The sequence below is a fragment of the Girardinichthys multiradiatus genome, chromosome 23 (assembly GCF_021462225.1).
Source record: "Girardinichthys multiradiatus isolate DD_20200921_A chromosome 23, DD_fGirMul_XY1, whole genome shotgun sequence".
NCBI lineage: Eukaryota > Metazoa > Chordata > Actinopteri > Cyprinodontiformes > Goodeidae > Girardinichthys > Girardinichthys multiradiatus.
This window is the reverse complement of record NC_061815.1, coordinates 31,598,280-31,618,823: the sequence shown is the minus strand read 5'-3', so window position 1 is coordinate 31,618,823 and position 20,544 is coordinate 31,598,280. Positions and strand designations below refer to the sequence as shown.

General features: G+C 40.2%; 2 long non-coding RNA genes across 4 annotated transcripts in view; both read right to left on the bottom strand.

Moving 5' to 3' along the window:
• Positions 1–2,716: 2,716 nt before the first annotated feature.
• The window catches only part of LOC124859953, a 42,845-nt gene continuing 25,017 nt past the window's right edge, over positions 2,717–20,544 (bottom strand). For all 3 annotated transcript variants that reach the window (XR_007036231.1, XR_007036233.1, XR_007036232.1), the window contains 3 exons: positions 18,656–19,133; positions 2,863–3,208; positions 2,717–2,782 (listed from right to left, as the gene is read on the bottom strand). This is a non-coding gene — a long non-coding RNA (uncharacterized LOC124859953). The remainder of the gene's footprint in view (positions 2,783–2,862; positions 3,209–18,655; positions 19,134–20,544) is intronic.
• Positions 12,147–13,341, bottom strand: LOC124859952. Its single transcript, XR_007036230.1, has 3 exons — positions 13,054–13,341; positions 12,323–12,745; positions 12,147–12,236 (listed from the first exon to the last, which is right to left on the bottom strand). It is a non-coding gene; the product is annotated as an uncharacterized LOC124859952 (long non-coding RNA).

Here is a 20,544-nt window from a genome sequence, read left to right as displayed (position 1 = left end):
ACTCTTTGCACCGGTCCCTCACAGTTGCCCCTGCAGGTGGTGGGCCCACTGGGGGATGGCCTCGCGTCTCTCGTTCGGGCTTGGCCCGGCCGGGTCCTGCGAGGAGCAACCCGGCCACCAGGCGCTCTCCGGTGAGTCCCGACCCCAGGACTGGCTCCAGGGTGGGACCCCGGCTCCGCTGTACCGGGCAACGTCACGTGCCTCAATGTACTAGTCCTCATGAAGGGTTCTTGAACCGCTCTTTGTCTGACCTGTCACCTAGAACCTGTTTGCCATGGGAGACCCTACCAGGGGCATTTAAGCCCCAGACAACATAGCCTCTAGGATCATTTGAGCACTCAAACCCCTCCACCACGTTAAGGTGGCGGTTCAAGGAGGGGAGGCCGAATGGTTATTTAATTAAAAATTCAAGAAGATAAGCATCCTTATTGCACAACACTGCTATAAAGCCAAACATGAAAAGATATTTTATTTTCAGCATCCCTGTGATTCTAAATCAATAATAAAATGGTTTGACCTAACAAAAAATCAGTGGAGTGACCTAAAGAGGGCTGTGAACAATTGTGATATGTTTCATGTTTTTTGCTTTCTCAAAATCCTTTCACTAAACATAAGGGAAGGGGCAAGACTATATGGACAATGAACGTCTGCATTTTGTTGCTTTACACTAAATAGAATTAGAAATTTTAAACTTTTTAATTTTTTTGACATCTGTCCTCTCTAAATTTAGCATGGGCATTTTTTTGTTTGTAGTAAACTTTTGACCTGGTAATCTAGCCCTGACAAACTGTCTATTTTGAATAAATTGTTTTCATAAAAGTTTTAGGTGTGGAAAGTTACTTTGAAGGTGTTGTAAGAGCTATTGCATTTCTTGTAGATTTTTGCTTAAGGATATGGACCTGGTCTCTGCAACCTCAGTAACCAGGTGTTTCAGAGGCCACCTTGGCCCCACTGCAGCTGTCTTTGTATTTTTGCCATGTAGGCTGCACCCCTTCAGTCCGATGATCCCTGTGGTGATTCAGCAAACAAGCCTTGTTGGGACCCGGTGGGAGGGGTGGATGCTCAGCCTACTTTATCAACGTTAATTTCAAAGCCTCCAGTTGCTCAGTCAGCAGATTCAGATGATGACAGCTGAGTCGTGTTCTCCTCAGTTGGCCTCCTTTTTTTTTGCCACCTCAGCAGTGCAGCTCTGCCCTTGCCACTCGCTGAATGTCTCCATGAGACACAGAAAGCGCTGCAGGAGTCTGTAGGCCAACAACAAATTTTCCACTTCCTGTGCTTGTGATTGGCAGGCGGCACAGCCGGAAGCGGCCAACACATCTGATGCAGCAGAGCACTAAATGTTTTGCTTTTATTTGCACTCCAGTCTGCATCTGCACTTTGTTCCAGTTGCTGTTTGTCAGGCACCAGAGCAGAACTGATTACTGTGGCCAGCCAGGAACATCCATCGCTGTCTCTCCCCATGAGGCAATTTGTTTGTCGTGCTGCAGAGATTATTGACGGCAGCGGAAACTCAGACTCTAACTGAGCACGCTCTTAGAGGGGAAACATGATGCGGATCATTTCATATTATAAATGAAAAATCTTCCTCACTGTAGGAAATACAGGGAACCTATGGACATTTGGACCGAAAAACACATTAGGAAGCTGAAGCAGACTTCTTTGTCAGCCTCAAAGCACAAGGATGCTTCAGTAACGCATCAGAATTGGTCATGTGCTTGCTTAAAACATGTTTCACATCAGTTTGTACTTACTACATACCTCAGAAGAATCTCATCCAACAATGTCAACAGACTTCAGACGAGCAGTTTCTAAAATCAAAAGAAGATGTTGAAGGGTACATGGACATTTATTGACCTCTATTTACAAGACTTGACTATAATATTCAAATAGTTGTGCTAAAAGGTACAAGATTAGTACAGTATATTTAATGTCTAATTCAAGACTTACAAATAGTCTACACTAGATCTTCATAAATATTTTGCTGTAATAACTTTCAGTAATCGTTTTCTGTATAACATTATGAACCTCACGTTTCACACTGTGGTGGAATTTCTTTTTTCAAACTTGCTTCAAATGATTGAAGTTTAAAGACATTCATTTCTGCTAGGTCCTTAAACAAAAAACTAAAGGTCCAATCTTTGACTGAGCTGTTGCAGCACCTTAGTTATTTTATTTTTCAGGTATTCTAATTTAAATTAGACAAATGGCTTTACATTTGACCAAAATACTTTGAGATTGGGAGGAGTTTCATGTTGTCTCAAAGGTTGCAAGTTGCCCAGGTCCTTTGGCTGCAAAATAATGCTGAATCATCATCCACCCACCACCCTTTTTGAATCTGCTATGAGGTGCTTGTGTTGATGCAGTGATTTTGGATATCTCCAAACATAGTGCTGTGCATAATGGCCAAACATCTCTGCTTTAGTTTCATATCTTCAAAGGATATTGTTCCATAATGGTTCATGGTCCACATGGTCCAGTCAGATGCAGCTTTGCAAACCTAAGTCATGCTACCATGTTATTTTAGAGAGAATCGACTAACCTTTGGCAAGCAAGTTGTTTTGTACTTCAAAATTCTCTAACATTTAACAACTACTTAAACTTGAGTAAACTAAGATAGAGTTCTTAGGTTTTTGGTTACTTTTATGAGCACTACTTGTGTCATGGTTTTATGGATAGATTTGACCCCCATGCAGAAAGCAATCAGGAGACCAAATTATGTTTACAAAGGTTTATTTTACAGGGAACAGGTAGTGGGAGTGGAGCTGGAACCGGAAGACAACTGCAAAGGTAAGTAGACACGGTAAGGATATATAAAGTCAGGAAATGATGAATATAACAAAATAACAAAATCTGTCTTACTAAGGGGTTGAGTTTGATCCGCCAGGAGGGGCGAGACAGCAATGGAAACTGCACACTGAGATGAATGAAGCTGGTAGGTACTTGGATTAACTTGAGGTGACTCAGAGGTTTGGCTGATGATGTTATAATGTGGGAGGGTGGAGAGGGTTAGGGTTAGGGTTCGCTTGTGGTGGTTCGTAGTTGATCCAGGAAAAGCTCCGTCGGATTGGCCGCCAGCAGTCCCTTAGGAAGCAAAGTGTTGGTAAGCCGAATACAATCCTTGTGGCTAGGAAACCCTTTCTCCAGTAGCAAAACATCCAGGTAGATTAGAATTCTTCAAAGGTTAGGTCTGGTATAGTAATCCAGTCTGCAAGAGGCAAATACAAAATTACCAAAAGGTACAAAGACAAGCATAGACAAACTATGGCTGGAGTCAATACCACTGAGGGCAACACTCTGGCGCTGAACTGCTGGCGGCAACCATCTTAAATACCCTCCAGGGATGATTAATGGGACATGGAACACCTGCCACCACTCCTGACGACCCCAGAGCCACCTAGAGGCCAAGCACAGAGCACCAACAACAACAACAGCACACAGATCCTGACAACTTGAATATTTACTGTTATTTCTGGTAATATCTGGCAGTAAACCCTCGATACAACTTTTATGTCTTTCCAATGTTGAGCTCTGAAAGTCCCAAAACTTTAGTTTTAGGAAAAGGGGTGAGGATAATTTTCAGTAAATGAGTGAAGGGGAAAATGCCCTAGGGTGGAGTGGACCTGAAATCACCTGGATACTTCTACCTGTTGTGAATGTTTGGCCAGTTCTGATATATTCTCTCTGTTGTTTCTCTACAAATTCAAGACTCTTTTTGCCCGTGTTTACATTCTGTCAACAAGCAGCAAAGAAATAACGGAGTTCATTACCCTTTATATGACCTATAATGAAAATCACTCTTACCAGCAGCCCTTTTACTCTACACATTTGTCTTTTGCCTCAACGTTCCAGCCTTGGTTAAAATTCAGTTTCTGATTAGTCGTCCCTCACCTCAACTGTAAACTCAGCTGAGATGCAAATGGAAAAAAACAAGGAGCAACTGGAAAGTAAAGTGTCCCAGGAAAAGGAAGGATTTCTGTTGAAGCAAATACTTGTCATTTCTGTGTACATTAAATTGAGACACTGTGGTCTGTTTTACACTTCAGGCAGCATCAAGTAACTTTACGTAAGAGGCAAATGGTGTGCACTTCGCCATCTACTGCTCACTCAGATTAAACAATTTGCTCTGTGGGAAGTCAAATGGAGGCATCCTGACATCTGAGTGGTATGTATCACATCACAGGCAGTCCAAACTGAAAGCTGTATTGTTTTAACACCCTTTGTTTCAATTTTTGGTATTTTGTCTCTAACCCCCATCTCAGAAAAACGTGGCAATAATGAACCTTGCCACATTTGGGTTAAAAGTGTGACTATTATGCCATCCTGGTGGTCCATAGTGTAGCAGATTTTCACAGGAGAGAGTGTGAAGCTGCTGAAACATTGACCTTTTCCCTGGTTCGGTTGTTACATTTAAATCCCCACATGTATGCAGTAATATGTGATCAAAACTGCTTTACAAGCATGACATTCATGCTCCTCAGACCATGAAGCTTTTCTTACAATTAAAGGCTGACTACAATACAATGTTTGAATTCGATTCTTTTCAGATTCTTAAGCCTTGCAACAAGGAGTTCACATTATTTCAAAAATGAAATAAACTGTTAGAAGTCACCCAAAGCAAAAAAAGCAAAAAAAACATGAGTACTTAAAAACACTTTGATTAAAACATCAGAGGTGATTAGCATGAAATAAACAAGATTGTTGTGAAGCTATCCGTGGGCATGATTAGTTTTTCTTTCATCACCCTAAATGAAGGCCATTGAAAGATGAGTAATTTTACGGATTCAAAACATATCCCAGAGGATCCCATTCTAAAAAAATGTCCTGCTCAATGTGGTCATTTATAATTGCTTAGAAAGGTATTCAGACCAATAAATGTGAAGTGGAATAAAAGCGATACTTGGTTTTAACATTTTTTTTTACAATTGAACTTCTGAAAAGTATGGCATGTACAATGTATGTATTGTTGTTCCTGCAGTCTCAGCTCCAAATCTTTTGCGTTATGTCCCTTTGCACAGAAATGGAATTCTCTGCCCTTTTTTCTTTGTAACAAAAGTCAAACTCAGTCAGACTGAACTTCAATTTTTAAGTCTTGGCACAGATTCTCAATTAGATTTAGGATGGGATTTTGACTGGACTATCCTAACACATAAATAAACTTTTTTCTAAACCATTTCATTGTAGTTCTGGCTGTATGTTTAGGGTTGTGGCCCAGCTGAAAGGTGAACTTTCACCCTAGTCTGAAGTCTTTTACAATCTGTTTGCAGTTTTTTTTTTCAAGAATTGTTCTGTATTTAGCTCCATCCATATTTCAGTTCATTTCAGTTTTATTTACAACCTGAAGGAACATTTGATTTGCAGCAGACATCATATTCCCACTAAGTCTGACCAGCTTCCCTGCCCGTGGTGATGAAAAGCATCACCACAACAATAATTCTCCCACCGCCATGTTTTACCTTGGGTATGGTGCATTTAAATTATGTGTAGTGTTGTCTTTCTTCACACATAATACTTTGCATGAAGGCCACAAGTTACATTTTAGTCTATTCTGATGAGACCATCTTCTTCCACCAGTTTGCTGTGTCCCCTACATGGCTAGTGCCAAAGTGCATGATCATCATAAAATGCTCCATGAACAAATGTACACATTTTACTTTAGTTGCAATTTGTAGGCCATATCTTGATATGAATAAAATCACATCTAAAGATATTTATTGTCCTCTTTTGTTGGTTTCAATATTTAACATCAGTTCTGTCTAGTGACTGGTAACCAAACCGAACCCCAGAAAAAAATACAAATAAAGTGTTAAAACAGATTTGTTTGTCAAACACACCCTAATCTATTTGTTGCTGCTCTGTTACACAAATCCCTCCCAGCATCTTCACACTTCGTTATCAAACAGGAGGTTCTATCTGACTGCTTGCATGCTCACACACACACACATACACAAACCTCCTCCACCCGGCTGATGCCCCACTGCCATGCATCGGTGACGGGCAGGTCAGCCGCGGCAGCCGCAATGAAGGACAACATCATTAAGCTCGATATCAGCGGCGGCTAAACCAAACAGCCTGTCCACTGTCATCAGGGTGATGCATTGGCAGTCACTGCCAAGAGGACGTTTTAATTGTGTCCAAACACATCCGCCGTTATGCAAACACACTCCTCTTTTGATGTCTGTGTTCACTGTGTCTCTATGTGTGTAGGATGCAGATGAGTAATTTTCAAAGTAAACTCTTGTATGGTGTTTGTTTTTCTAGCTATCGAGCACACAAACACGCAGTGTGTTGGCTGAGATCAATGCTCTGGTAACCTTGGATGGTTGAGTTTTCCCATGGTGCATTCAGAGGAGCAGTAGAGCTGACTGATGAGATAAATTAAAATGTCCCAGGGTGAAAAGTTGTTAATCCTTCAGACTGTGACATCTAAAAAAAAATATGTGAAATTATCTTTACTGTTTTTTTCTAAAGAGAACATCACACTCATCCAGATGGTTCAGGCCAACAAAGAAGCCCCTGTACCAAAATCCATACCTTCCATCTGGACTGGAATTTGCAGCTGCTAACATAGACAAGCCAAATATTTTCTGGAGTAATGTTTTATAGTTAAACCAAGATTTAACTGTTTGCCCACTGAACAGGACAACTGGGTGGTATAGGTAGCACGGTGCTGTGGACTGCTTTGCTGTCAGAGTTATTAGTGCCTTTTATAGATTAGTTTTCAGCTCAGACAAAACAAATATTGAGCTGTTTGGCCACAATGACCAGAAGACTGTTTGGAGGAGTCAAGGTGATGCTTTCAAAATCTAGGAAGAACACACCAACTTTTAAGCATTTTTAATGCCATGGGTCTTTTTCAGTGCCAATGGTACTTTTGCATCCTGCAAGTGGGTGGAATAATGAGGAAGTAGGACTACCTCCAAATTCTTCAACTTCACATCAAATCAACTGTTAGACGGCTGAATATTGTTTTTAAGCATGAAGCAATTGTCTGTTGTATATAATCATTCCACCTTGACTAAAATAACAATTAAAACAAACATTAAAGGCTCAAAACTATGGCCATCAGGCCCATGATGAGTGTAGGTAAACCTTCTGACCACAACTGTATTATTAAGGGAAAAGGTGCTTGTTGTAAATGTGGTCAAAACTTAGACAAAAATATTTATGTAGATATCAGCGATGTAATGTTAAGTGGCCTTTAAATGCCCAGTGGGAAAGCAGAATAGAAGCAGGATAGTTTATATCCTACCTCCTGCTTTCAGACAATACACCCTGCTCACTATTCACCATTCATCATCTGGAGGATCGCTCTTAAAGATCCTGAACATTTATTTGCAGCCTTTTAAAGTGTCAAATTATAATTACGATGAGTGATGGTTGGGATGTAAAAGGTTTAAATAAAATTACTTCCTTTGTTGTAAAAATCTTTAATCTCTCCTGTGTATTCATGGATACATGAATACACATATTATAGGCTTGTATGAGATTTGGTATTATATTCTTAAAAATAAAACAGTATAAACACAAAAACAAATATACCAATATTTTATAGTATCAGATTATTAAAACATCAGTGTAAAAATGTTTAACGTGATCTAATTCACGTTAAACGTTTGTTTAAAACAGAAAAGCACCAGTTATTTATTTTGCTTAATAACATAATGTATTAAATATTTGTATTATTCTATCATACTAACCACCACCTAAAGATTTTGAATTCAACTTTTCCACAGAGGAACAATGCTACTTTATTTTTAATAGCACTTGTATTAAAAACAACTTTGAAGCCAGTTCTCACATTTGGTTTACATTTATCCTAGTTTTAATTGAAGGTGGAAGAAATTTGTTGTTTGGGTACTGAGATTATATTTTCACCTGTTCATTATCCTATCAAAAGTTTTACAAATCCAGATTGTTAATTCCTGAGCCACATTTTATTGACTTAATTTCACATATTGGATAATTAGATTTTCTCAGTTACAAACAGCACAAAAAGCCATATTAACCTGCAGCTGAGCATAGATACACACAGGCGGCGCTACAGTCAAGCCGCCCAGACATAGAAACTTACAGTGCTCTTTTAATTTGAACGCCACTGTAAAATGTGGAACGCAGAAAACCCAGACTTGATCAAGAAAAAATATGTGCCCTATAACCAATTTTGCAAGTCATTGACTTAGGCTGTGACTTTTCGAAGTTGGATGTGCATAACGTCCAATGACATGTTCAACAGTGCAATCCAAAATAAATTATTAATCTAAACAGTTGCATCCAGATGTTCGACTATTTATAATGTTTAACATTTAAACTCAACCAAGTTTATGTAAACTTTAGTTGATTTTGAAGATACATGATTTTGATCCATGCTTGAGGGGCAGAATATGTCAATACTTTCATTTCCCCATTTCAGCACAATAAGAACAGATTTGATGAGCAAATATGGTCAGCTCTAGCATTTTTGTAAAATGTAGGATGTTAAAGGGGAAAGTTCAAGAATTGCTTTAGCTAATGAGGATGAACCAATTGATCCTCCCATCCCAGCTTTATAAATTTGTCTGAATGCAGGGAGTGAACAGATTGTTCCATTTGCTCCATTGTCCAGGCACCGAAGGGTGACAACACTTTAATTTCTACATCCTGGCAATGTGTGTTTGCTCAGAAATATTTACAAACAGACAATTTTATAAGCGAGGGACAAATGGGGGAGCCTTCTTTAAGCCAGCTGCATAGCGGTGCACAGCAACAAGTGGGGGAGAGGGGCGACACTGCTACATACATTCGGAGAAATCTCTGGCAGTTTCTCTAGCTAACTTTAAACTGTAAGAAGGGTCAACTGGTGCTGGTCTGGGCAGCAGCTGTGTTTGTGTGTGTGTGTGTGTGTGTGTGTGTGAGTGTGTGTGTGAAACAAGGAAAGTCACTGTAATTTTTACCAGTATGTGACATGTCCCACTTACTCTCACAATGCTTGGACCTGAGTTTTGGATCTGTGAAAGAGGGTTGTAAAGCTTTGAGCAGAACTCCACTTGGCTATTGTTTATATGGTTCTGTACTACATATCCGTCCTGCAGAAACACATGACAGAGTGACATTTTCTGGTTTGATTAGAAAAATCTATGCATAGGCCTAGCTCACAGAAATTATTTCTGCATATGTCACTTTTTTGTGAAGAATCCGTTTTTTTGCAGGAAATCTGTTACTGTATTTCCCCATAATAAACCTTGGATTTCCAAGTTGGTTAAAAATCGTATTATTCTGCTGAATATCAGTTTTAATAATGGCAATATGACTGAATACCAATCACTTAAGAAATAAGTGAAGAAATAACTGAAAACAGCCAGGTTGAAGTAAGGAAAAAGTTGAGCACATGTTCAGGTCTAATTATTCTTGACTGGCTTGGGAGGGGGTCAAGTCCATGATGGGGATTTTGAAGAAAAAGACTCCAATTCCGAACTCCCTACCTGACTTTGAGTTATCTAATGCTTTTAACTTTCTGTATAATTAGTTTAAAATTCACGATTTTACAAAAGAGGTTTCTGGTTTTGAAATCGCACCTTCAGTCTTGACCCGGCATATTGACATTGGAACTGTTTTGAACCTTTTTAGAAAGATCAAAGAGAGAAAAAGTCCTTATGGCACCGGAGGCTGTGTTTTCAGGAACACTGCCCTGCAGCTAGTTCATACTCCCTTAGGGTACCTCAGCTTTGGAAAGACTAAAACTAAGGTTGCCAAATCAATGAATGAGTTGAGGCCAGTTGCTCTTACCTTTTGAGCATGACGTCATTTGAATAAATTGTCAAGGAGATCCTTTTATCTAAAGGTAACAGTCTTTGGACTCCACTTGCATTTGATTGTAGGTCTGATAAAGGGGTGACAGAAACTCTTTTAAACATGATTTTAAAGCATCTAGAGGTTTCAAAGATGTTTGTAAGACTACGTTTTACTGATTTTTCATCAGCTTTTAATTGAATTCAACCCCATATTTTAGCCGAGAACCTGCAGTGTTTTTATGGTATTGACTCATATGCTGATTGAGAGACTTTCTAACTGTACGGTCTCAGCAGGTAAGAGTTAACAGAGTTCTCTCAGATGTTCTCTTCTCTTCTCTTCTACCAGGTCAGCTCATGGGTGTGACTTCTCACCCCTGATTCTGTCTTCCTATCCCTTCTCATCAGTGATAACCCTGACCATGGGCCAGTGGTCAGATATTTCATCGACTGGTGTGACTCCTTTTAAAAGTTAAATGTCTGATCGACAAAGGAAATGCTTTGTGATTTTAGAAAAGATGGCACTGTTGCCTTACCTGTGGTCATCTCTGGCAAAAATGCTGACATTGTGAACCAGTATGAATACCTGGGAACTATCCTTAATGACAGGGTGAACTCTGAAGCAAAGTGGACTCACTCTGTAGGAAGTGAGTCCACTTTCTCAGTAAATATATTTTTATCGAAGCTATGTGGTTTTAATGTGAATTCAGTTTTTTTGCGCATGTTTTATTCTAGTTTTATTCAGCATGTATTTATTTAACTTCATCAGTTGGTTTGGGCTTTTAACTTGCAAGTAAAAAAAAACAACCTTCCTAAATGTGTATCCTTAAATAACTTGACTAACTGTACAAGGTGAGGTTAGTCAAAAAACCCAGAACAACCCTGGCAGATCCAGATCATCCGCTGCAACATGAGTTCAAGCTACTTCCTTCCAGGCACAGAAATCTGCTGTTCCTGTAGCTATTTGCCCAGTATGACCCCTTCACAATAGTTTAAGACTGCTCTATATAGAGTTTTAGAAGCAGGTTTGTTTTTTCTGTGTCCTGTTTTGCCAAGAACCCCAAAATATGGTAGTAGGTTGATTTAGCCTTTAACTGGCTGTTAAGCTTTAGGTCTGAGACCATGACTATATCTACTATAACTTTGTTGAGTGTTATTTCAGCAAAATAAATATTGAACCAATCTACAAAACTGACAATGTTACCCTGGAACAGAACAAATTACATTTCTAATGTGTTCTGTTCCACTTTGACCCCAAACATTGCAGCGTGTAATAAAATGTTAAAGAGAGCAAGTTCGACTGAAACTTAGCTCCCTGTGCCACAGCTGATGAGTAAAATATTTCAGCATCATGTTTGCTCGAACAGATCATTTCAGTTGTTGTCTCATCTGCATGCGAGAACAACAGAATTCTGCTCGGACCACCGACAATGATTCGTTTTTACCAGAGTGGGCTGTTAAAATGGGCATAACATCGGCAGTGTTTGTGAAGATTGCATGGCTTTATATAAAGGAAAAAAAAAATTGCACCATTATTTCCCCGGCCTTCAAAAACAAAGGGATAAATATGTTCATTTTTCCAACTTTAGTCCCATTTCATGCTGTTCTCCTGCTTTTCATTTCACGCTCTGCTTCAACCTATTTATAGACGAGATGGAGGAGGCAGGCAAGAGGCCATTACTGACAACTAACCTGTGTGTTTGTGTGTATGTGTCGTGCTACACATTCAGGGGGCCTTCTGTATGGCTGTTGGCATTTTCCAATGAAAATTTTATGTCACATGAGTGTGGGAAAATGAACCTGTGGAAGATTCTAATTATTTTAAGGAAAGTTTATGTTGAGAAACTGAAATCAATTTAATTTCATGGAAAAAAAGTTAACTAATTGAATTAATTTTTCCAACCTTATGGCAAAAAAAGTGACAGGTAGGGTTTGAGGAATATGTTTTTTCCAATTGTCTCTGAGATATACAGGGAGGGAAAAGGAGCACACATTTAAAATTTTACCAACAAATGTTGGTGAAATCTCAATGTTTGCATTTTAAACTGAGAAATTTATGCTGTTTCAGGTTTATTGTCAATGATATCAAATTTAGAACACTGCAACACAACAAAGTAGACATTACAGAGGTTTACGGGCCTGTGCAGATGTGTTTAAGGGAGATTTTACTGACATTTGTTTGTTAAACTGTCTGTCTGTCGGCTCTCCAATGCTCTCACAAAAAATATGTTTAGTTTGATGCGTTATAATGTACTTTGCATGCTGTTAGGTAATCACATCAAGGGCTACCATTAATGTTTGGAGGAACTTGGATCTTATTGTGACATGGAACCAGGTATTTTTTTGATCCACATGCAGAAACTGAGTCGAGACTCAGAATGAAGGTTAAGGAGTACCTTTTATTCTTGATAAAAATGACTAAGACGATGAATCTGTTGCAGGGCTTTGGCATTCGGGGTTTGACTGGATCTGAAGATGGACAATACAATTAGTTGGAACAAACTGAGCAACAGCGTGATAGAATCCAAACTGTTGGTTAACAGTGGATAACTTACTGTGGTAAACTTTTAGTTTCATCTGGATTGAGATGGGATCACAGTTTTCATCTGCTAGCTCAGGGGTCTGGAACCAGCAGCTCCAGAGCCACAAGTGGCTCTTTGGCTGTGTGGCTCATTTAATATATGAAGCGATGAAATATTGCCCTGTTTTTTTGTTTCATTCTATTGTTCTGTGCCCTCATGAAAAACAGTGGCCCCACCCTGGACACCCGGGTAAATTTGGCCTAGAACCACCACTGTATGGCAGAAGCAAGGCAAAAGATGATCTTTTGGGTGCCAAGAGGAGAGAGCTTTGGAGAGCCGACAGGCAGAAAGTTGAGGCAATGAAGGGGCAGTTTGAAGGTGGCCGTGGGTGTCTGAGAGTTCATGCCAAGGAGAAATCCAGAGTTGCCACAAGGCTTCTAATCAGGAAACAGCAACCTTGGAAGGAGCAGAGAACTTCAGGTAAGCAAGGCTTATAGCAAAATACAACAATCATTCAATCAGGATTTCAGATCTTCTTTAAAGGACTCTGCTTATCTCTACTGGGCAGATTAAGCATCAGGTGAGGACGGACCATCTCATTGTCCTTTATATTTCCCACAACCTGATAAGGGGATATCTGGCAGGTGTGCAGCCAGGCACCAGGAACCATGCCAAAGACCAAGATCTTCTGTTCTTCTAGGGAGACACATTCACTTCCAACACACACACACCAGGATCATGGCATATTGACGCTGTCTTCTTACCTGTGGTAAAATGAAACTTTTTAGGCAAACACTTTATCCAGAGAGGAGTCAAAACATATCCTATCCATGGGGAGAATTTGCCATTTTCTGTGTGCCTGAGTTGTGTCTGCCCATGTGGTTTTGTGGGAGGCTGCTCCTAGCAGGGAGCAAGTCCACGTGTGTCTAAGGGTGTATTCACAATTGCCACTTTTGGTCCGCTTTAAACGGACCAGAGTTCGTTTCCCTCTTCGGTCCGGACCTTTTGTGCAGGTGTGAATACACTCAAGCGAACCCTGGTCCGGACCAAACAACCGGACAAGGACCCACTTTTTGAGGTGATTTCAGTCCGCTTCCAAACGGACTCTGGTGCGGTTCGCTTATGGTCTGAATACAAACCGGCCCCGATCCGAACCAACTACAAAAACTTACGTTTCTTTGGACATAAAAAGCCACCATAGCCAGTAGCAAAGGTGTGTATTGTAACATAATCATACCCGATAAATTGTGTTGCTTAGCAACGCTACTAGCTTGTTGCGGGACAGGGCACGTAGAGAACGTCGGTGTTCAGCACGCATTCTCTGACGGGGTTCCAAAATTATAAATGGAACGTCTCAAAGTCTGTGTTGAATGAGCTGCTCTTCACTCTCACAATAATATTGCAGCTATAATAACGGCACAAATATGCAGAACAGAGGTGCAGAGGTGCACGTCTACAGCTGTTTTCCTAAATTTCCAAGTTTGCGCTCTGTCCCGCCCCCGTCATTTCTGTCCAATGGGAACAATGATCGTCACCCGCGTGGCTTTGTTTACAAGTAATAGTTCACTTGCAAAAAGTACAATGTGAAAACAAACCGCACCAAATGAAAAAAATAAAGTTCGCTTTTGGTCCGGACCAAACAAGCGGACCAAATGACTTTCCTGGTGTGAATACACCCTAAGAAGAGCATATTCTGATGACTTTTTATGGCCCCATGAGCCGGATCATGCAGTCCCTCAGAAATAAATGATAAAGTTGCATGTTTTTTAAATGAGATCTTGTCTGAACATTAAAGACATTTTCTAAAATCCAGTTACCCATGAGTTGGAACGGATCAGAGAATACTATCCAGAAATCAAGACCGGCGCTTACAAAACAAAACAAATAATTTTCTAAACATCACAGTTAGTGAGGAAAATAAAAATATTTTGGACCATGCAATACTGAAAAAATGCAGCGTGAATGCTGAGTTCTTGTTGTAAGAGTTTTTATTTTACAAGAAAGATTGTTTCTAAACTTAATCATGAAATGAATGTGTAATGTTTTAAAGAGAGACATACTTAGAAAATACTGACAAGTACATTTCTATTCTACAGCCTTGTTGCACCTTAACTTTATTCATTTTCATGTTTATTTCATCTGAAGTGTAGTTTATTTGCTGAAGCATGAAAAATAATTGAGCTTAAGTTTAAGTAAAAATGTATTATCAAATTAGAGCTGTTAAGGGTCACAAACAACTATGGGCATGAAGTGTAATTTTTGCCTTTAATAAATGGCATTTTCTTGTTACTAGTTGTTCAGACTGCTGAGCTTATCTAGAAACCAGATTTGGATCTTTAAACATGAAGTTTGATGGTAATGGGAAATATTTACATATGAAGCCTGATTACATGCTGTGTAACATCATCTATCATAGCTTCTCAAATAAGAATATGGCACTTTTTAATAATGGCAGAAAGCATTGAAATAAGTCAAAAATAAAAACTACAATAGGCATTGGAGCTTTATATTGCTTTGAAACTGAATAAATAGTGACCTTTCAAAGTTTTTTAGGCTTTATTTTTCATTTACATGGAACTCACTTGAAATGTGCCTTAAAATATGTACTGTTGGGCCAGATACCCCTTACTCTATCATTACAATGTTAAGTTACTCTTCAGTGTGAATTTCCAAAAAGCAAGACACAGGAAAAAGAGTACAGGAAGTAATCAAATGGGATTCAGCCTTCATTTCAGCCCCACTTGGACAGATGGAGATCACATCATCAGATCTAATCAAATCCTAGCTGCGCTTCAGAAACTTCTGTGCAAAAGGAATATTATTATTACCCTCTAATTCTGCCACATTAACTCTGATATTTGACTGGAGTTGTTTTTCTCTCTTAAATTAAATCTGGCTAAAAGCTGTGGGTGGTGGATATTTTTTGCCTCACAGTTTAAGAACCGCCGCTCTTACTTCCTATTACACTTACAAATATTGAGCACATGCATAATTTAACCTCCCGCCCACATCCAAAATGCTGCAATCAGCTTCATTATTTATTTTAACGGCACTTGAATAATTTATGCCTGTGTGTGTGAGAGAGAGAGCCATCAGAACAGACTCCTGCTCACTTCATTAGCAGAGCTGCCAGCTCACTGAAGTTCTCTGGTATTAAATGGTGTATTGGCTGGGATTAGACCTCACACACACACACACACATGCATGCACATGCAGCTCACTCACATGTGTTGCTTTCTAATGAGGAAGGAGTCGACCACACCAGCTCTACCCTGTGATTTCTTTCAAGAGAGAGCAGATGCAAACCTCGTCAGTTAGCATCCTGGGTATCAAGGCCAGATTAAATGGGATGACCAATGCACACGTACAGATCGATATTGGATTAAGCTGTTATGTCCACTTAGAGCTGATATAATAGGAATAATGGATTCCAGTGAGAGAGGGCGCTCTGATTCGGGTTGATTTATTGCCGCTGTTACTTTAAACAGGCCGCTTAAAAAATGAGACTTTTTATAATAAATGCTTTCCAGAGTGCTGCGGATCAATTGTACCCAGAGAATGATAAAGATAGATGCTTTTTCTGCTTGTGGCTGACTCGGTGCTGCAGACTTATGTACTTTACCATCATTGCTGCCTGGAAAAGGGGCTTTATACAGGAGAAGATGGATTAAGTGGCTTTTATTTTGAGTGTTACTTAGAGACAAAAAAAAAACTGAAAAAGCGAGCAGCTTTGACTCTGGATGTTTAGCGGGTCTAAAGCAGAATAAGATTAATATAACCCCAAGAGAAAGAGAAGCAAAGACGGGAAGTTAAATAAATGGCTCTTTCCCAGGCTTCCATTAGAATTAGAAGTGCCGGTTTTGCTAACTGCTGGAGTAAACACAAAGGCACCTGTAGACTGTGTAAAGATTAATTCACCAGAATCTAGAGTTAAAATCTGCCAATAAAGTATATCATTACGTGAGATCTTTCCATTTTTGGGTGGTTAAAACAAGTCTGCAGCCCTCAGATCATAAGAAACAACACTGTGGTGAAAGTGGCAGCTGAAAAAATATGGACTCAAAATTTCATGAAAAAAGTTTATGCTTTTAAAATAGGCAGATAGTTCTCCAATTCCTGTCCTTTCACTACATCCATCCGTGGTTCTGTAGGCCGCTTCTTCTATAGGCTGAGGTGAGTATCTGCAGCTTCAAGTCTTAGGTCAAGTTTGGAAAAGGGGGGATTGCCACCTTTAGTTGGTGAAAAGGTTACTGACCCACGTAGAGGAGTTTAAGATTGTATTCACACCAGGAAAGTCATTTGGTCCGCTTGTTTGGTCCGGACCAAAAGCGAACTTTATTTTTTTCATTTGGTGCGGTTTGTTTTCACATTGTACTTTTTGCAAGTGAACTATTACTTGTAAACAAAGCCACGCAGGTGACGATCATTGTTCCCATTGGACAGAAATGACGGGGGCGGGACAGAGCACAGACCCGGAAATTTAGGAAAACATATATAGACCTGCAGCACCTCTGTTCTGCATATTTATGTCGTTATTACAGCTGCAATATTATTGTGAGAGTGAAGAGCAGCTCATTCAACACAGACTTTGAGACGTTCCAGTTATAATGTTGGAACCCCGTCAGAGAATGCGTGCTGACGTTCTTACGTGCCTTGTCCCACAACAAGCCAGTAGCGTTGCTAAGCAACACACAGCTTATCAGGTATGATTACCTTACAACACACACCTTTGCTACCGGCTAAGGTAGCTTTTTATGTCTGAAGAGATGTACGCTTTTTGTAGTTGGTTCGGATCGGGGCCGGTTTGTATTCAGACCATAAGTGAACCGCACTCGCTTATGGTGGACCGAGACCACCTCAAAAAGTGGGTCTCGGTCCGCTTCCAAACGGACTCTGGTGCGGTTCGGTGCGATGCGGTTGTTTGGTCCGGACCAGGGTTCACTTGAGTGTATTCACACCTGGGCAAAAGGTCCGGACCAAGGGGGAAAACGAACTCTGGTCCGTTTAAAGCGGACCAAAAGTGGCAAGTGTGAATACACCCTAAATAATGTTCCAGTCTTTCTCCCAGGTTTGCCCAAGGTGTAATAGGTAGAATAGGGAAGAGTACGGGGGTAGGTTATTCATTTTCAACTTGTTGCTTCTCCTTTCTGGAAGTAGTCAGTTAGGGTGGTTTTGACATCTTGTAAGAATTCCTTCTAGACACCTTCTTAGGAGGGTATTTTGGACATGTCCCACTGAGTGGAAGCCTTACAGCAGGCCCAATTCTCTCTGAAGAGATATAAATATAACATCAGGCTTCCAGCCAGAAAAGATTGGAGGGGGAAAGGGACAAGCAATAATTGATGAAGGCGTTGTCACTGCAATCCAGGATTGAGCAGTATCTGTGCATTCTAAGGATACTTGTGGTGGCCTAGTGGTTAGAGAGTACGGCATTTGTGTCCTGGAGAGGTAACAAGTACCCTGGTTTAAATCCCACAGCCTGCCACTCTGTGTCTCTCAGGAAGACTCCTAGACCCTGAATCCCTAAGGAATGGGTTAAATGCAGAGGACATTTTCACCATTGTGAGATCAATAAAGTCTAATTTATTTATTTTATTTTTGTTTGTATTTATATGCACAAACGTGTAAAAAGGGCCACTTTTACATACATTGGATGGGACTATCATTTGGGCTGAGTTATGACACCATGAATCACTTCATCAACTTTTTTCATCAGAACAATGTATGATGTTCATTCAGTGTCAGGGGTGGGTGAGTCTTAGTGTCTTGTTCCCAATAAAGTATGTCTTTTTGAAGACGGATCTAAAGCTGAATAAGGATTTGAGCTGAAATACAGATCAATTAATTTACTCCTCCTTTGCATCACAATCAAGATGCCTCCTAGGTGCCTCTTTTTGCAGGTTTTGTCGGCACGTCCTCCAGGAAGAAGACCAAAAACTCTCTGGAGGAACTTTATAACCCTTATGGATGAAGAAATAGTTGGGTGCTGGAGTGTTGCAGGGCTTAGTAAAATATTGATGGATGGATGGATGGATGGACAGACAAATGGGTGGGGGGAAAGATAGATTTTCTATCTTTGAAAATAAAACAATTTTGAGTCACAAACCTAAACAAACCAGTTTAGGGATTGTATCTCACTGTTGGAACCTGGGAGTGCTACTCTCCTTTTGCCTGCTAATAACCTTATTCAGTCACTAGGTGGAGCCAGAACCACCGGGAGGTGGGTACAGGTGTCGCTCATCACCAATCATCTCTGGAGCTTTATAGGGAGATGCAGCCTGCACTTCACTGTCTGAGTGTTAACCTTCAGTGGTAACTTGACTGGCCTTGAGAATTATGTTGTGGTAGAGGATTCTTGAAACTTACTTCTTGTATGATCCTTCCTAGGCCTCCTGAGACCCTGACTCCAAGTGCTGGGAAAGATCTCTGCTCTCACCCAAGATTCTCTGCCACACTAACTAGCTCTTTGGACCAAGTGTTAGCTGGCTGCCTCCACTCTCTGGATCACTCCACACCAGGAACGAACCTGTACACGCTCCACCGTGAGTCCAAGGATCAAGTCTCTCTGTGCTCTGACTACCACGTCCTGTTAAGGCCCGTAGGAGGGATCTTGGACCTGTGTATTCCTATCCAGCTCGGACTCCGGAACCTGGACTCCCGGGAACACCTACTTCCTTGGCTCCATGTCATTCCTTCCTCTGGCGGCTTCCACCCCTTCAAACCTGTAAGCAACATTATCCGTTTCACTGATTTGTCATTACACCCCCAGAAAGAAACCATACTTGCCTCTCTCTCTTCCCGTGCAGCTGGCGACCTTCCATTCCCTACCCAGTTCCAGTTGTATCTGTGTTCAGAGAAAAGTTAAGAGAAAAATTAAGAAATAAAGAGATCGTTAAACTACTTCTGTTTACCTGAGTGTAATCTGAATGTGGTTCAAAGCCATAAAATCCAATATGACACTTACGATCAGATCACATCCAATAAAACACATTCTTATTAGTTATTTACCCAAACCAAACTTAAACCATAGAGATGTCATAATGAAAAAAACTGACTTGTACCAAATCTTTTATCTTTTATAAATAAACTTGACTTTTAAATACAGTAACCCAAAAATATGTTATTAGGAGCCACATTTACTTATTTTCATAATGCAGAAAAGGCATGAGGGTGACTTCAATGAACAATTTCCAGAAAAAGCTCCTTTTGGACTGTGTCCTCTACATTTCCCATCACCACCCTAATCAAGCCTTTTCTATTTGTCACCATGAAACCCTGATTGTATTAGAAAACACTGTGAAAGGTGAAGGGGTAACATTTAGAATAGAAATAAATGCATGATAATGGTAGTGTTTTAGTAGATGCACCTAATGAAAAGTGCTTTCAACACATATCTCAGAAGCAATAAAACCTGGATATGTTTATGAAGATGTAACTCATTGCATGAAACATAAATCCAGTTCAAGACTTTAACCCTCTGATGCTGCTGCTATTGCTTCATGGATAATCCTAATGTAATCATTTAAAAATGAAAACAAAATCAGAGCAAGCAGGGATCATGGTTACCCAAAAGCTTGCTTCGAGGCACCGAACCTCAACCAGCCATGAGCCCACCAAAGCAGCTGATTTAATTAATTAGACATTATCAGGCCGAAGATCCTGGTGCTGAATGGGAAGTAACAGCTGTCCCTTTTTCTCTGTGCAAAGCCAGAATGAACCAGACTTTTCTGATAAGAACAGCTGTTACTCTCTCTCTCCTGCTACAAAACAACAGCATTTTCATTTAGGAACAATGTAATTTTCACATCTATTTCCTTTGTCAATGAGGGAGTAGATGACATCTTCAGGTTTTGGATGATCTGGATGTTACAGCATGCCGGGGCGGTTCAAATTGAGAAAGGCATCACTCTCCCTGCAATGCTATTTCATAATTTCCACACAAAATTTGCTGTAACAAAAGATTCCCTGCTGCCAAAATGAGACCGCAAGCAACAGGGACTGAATTATATTGATAACTTGGAGAAAAAAGCAATTCCTTTTTTATCATAGTTTCTGACTGCACCCTGTGCAATGGCCCATGAGGTAAATTTACTCTCGAGCACTTCTCTGCAATCTACAGTCGTCCTCCTCTCCGTTCTCCCCCTCTGTGGCTGCCATATTTGCTCTCTAAAACCAGTCCTAATGTATCAATTGTTCTGATCTGGCTCTACTGAAGTGTGAACAAACAAATTGGATTTTGCCCCCATCCCACAAAT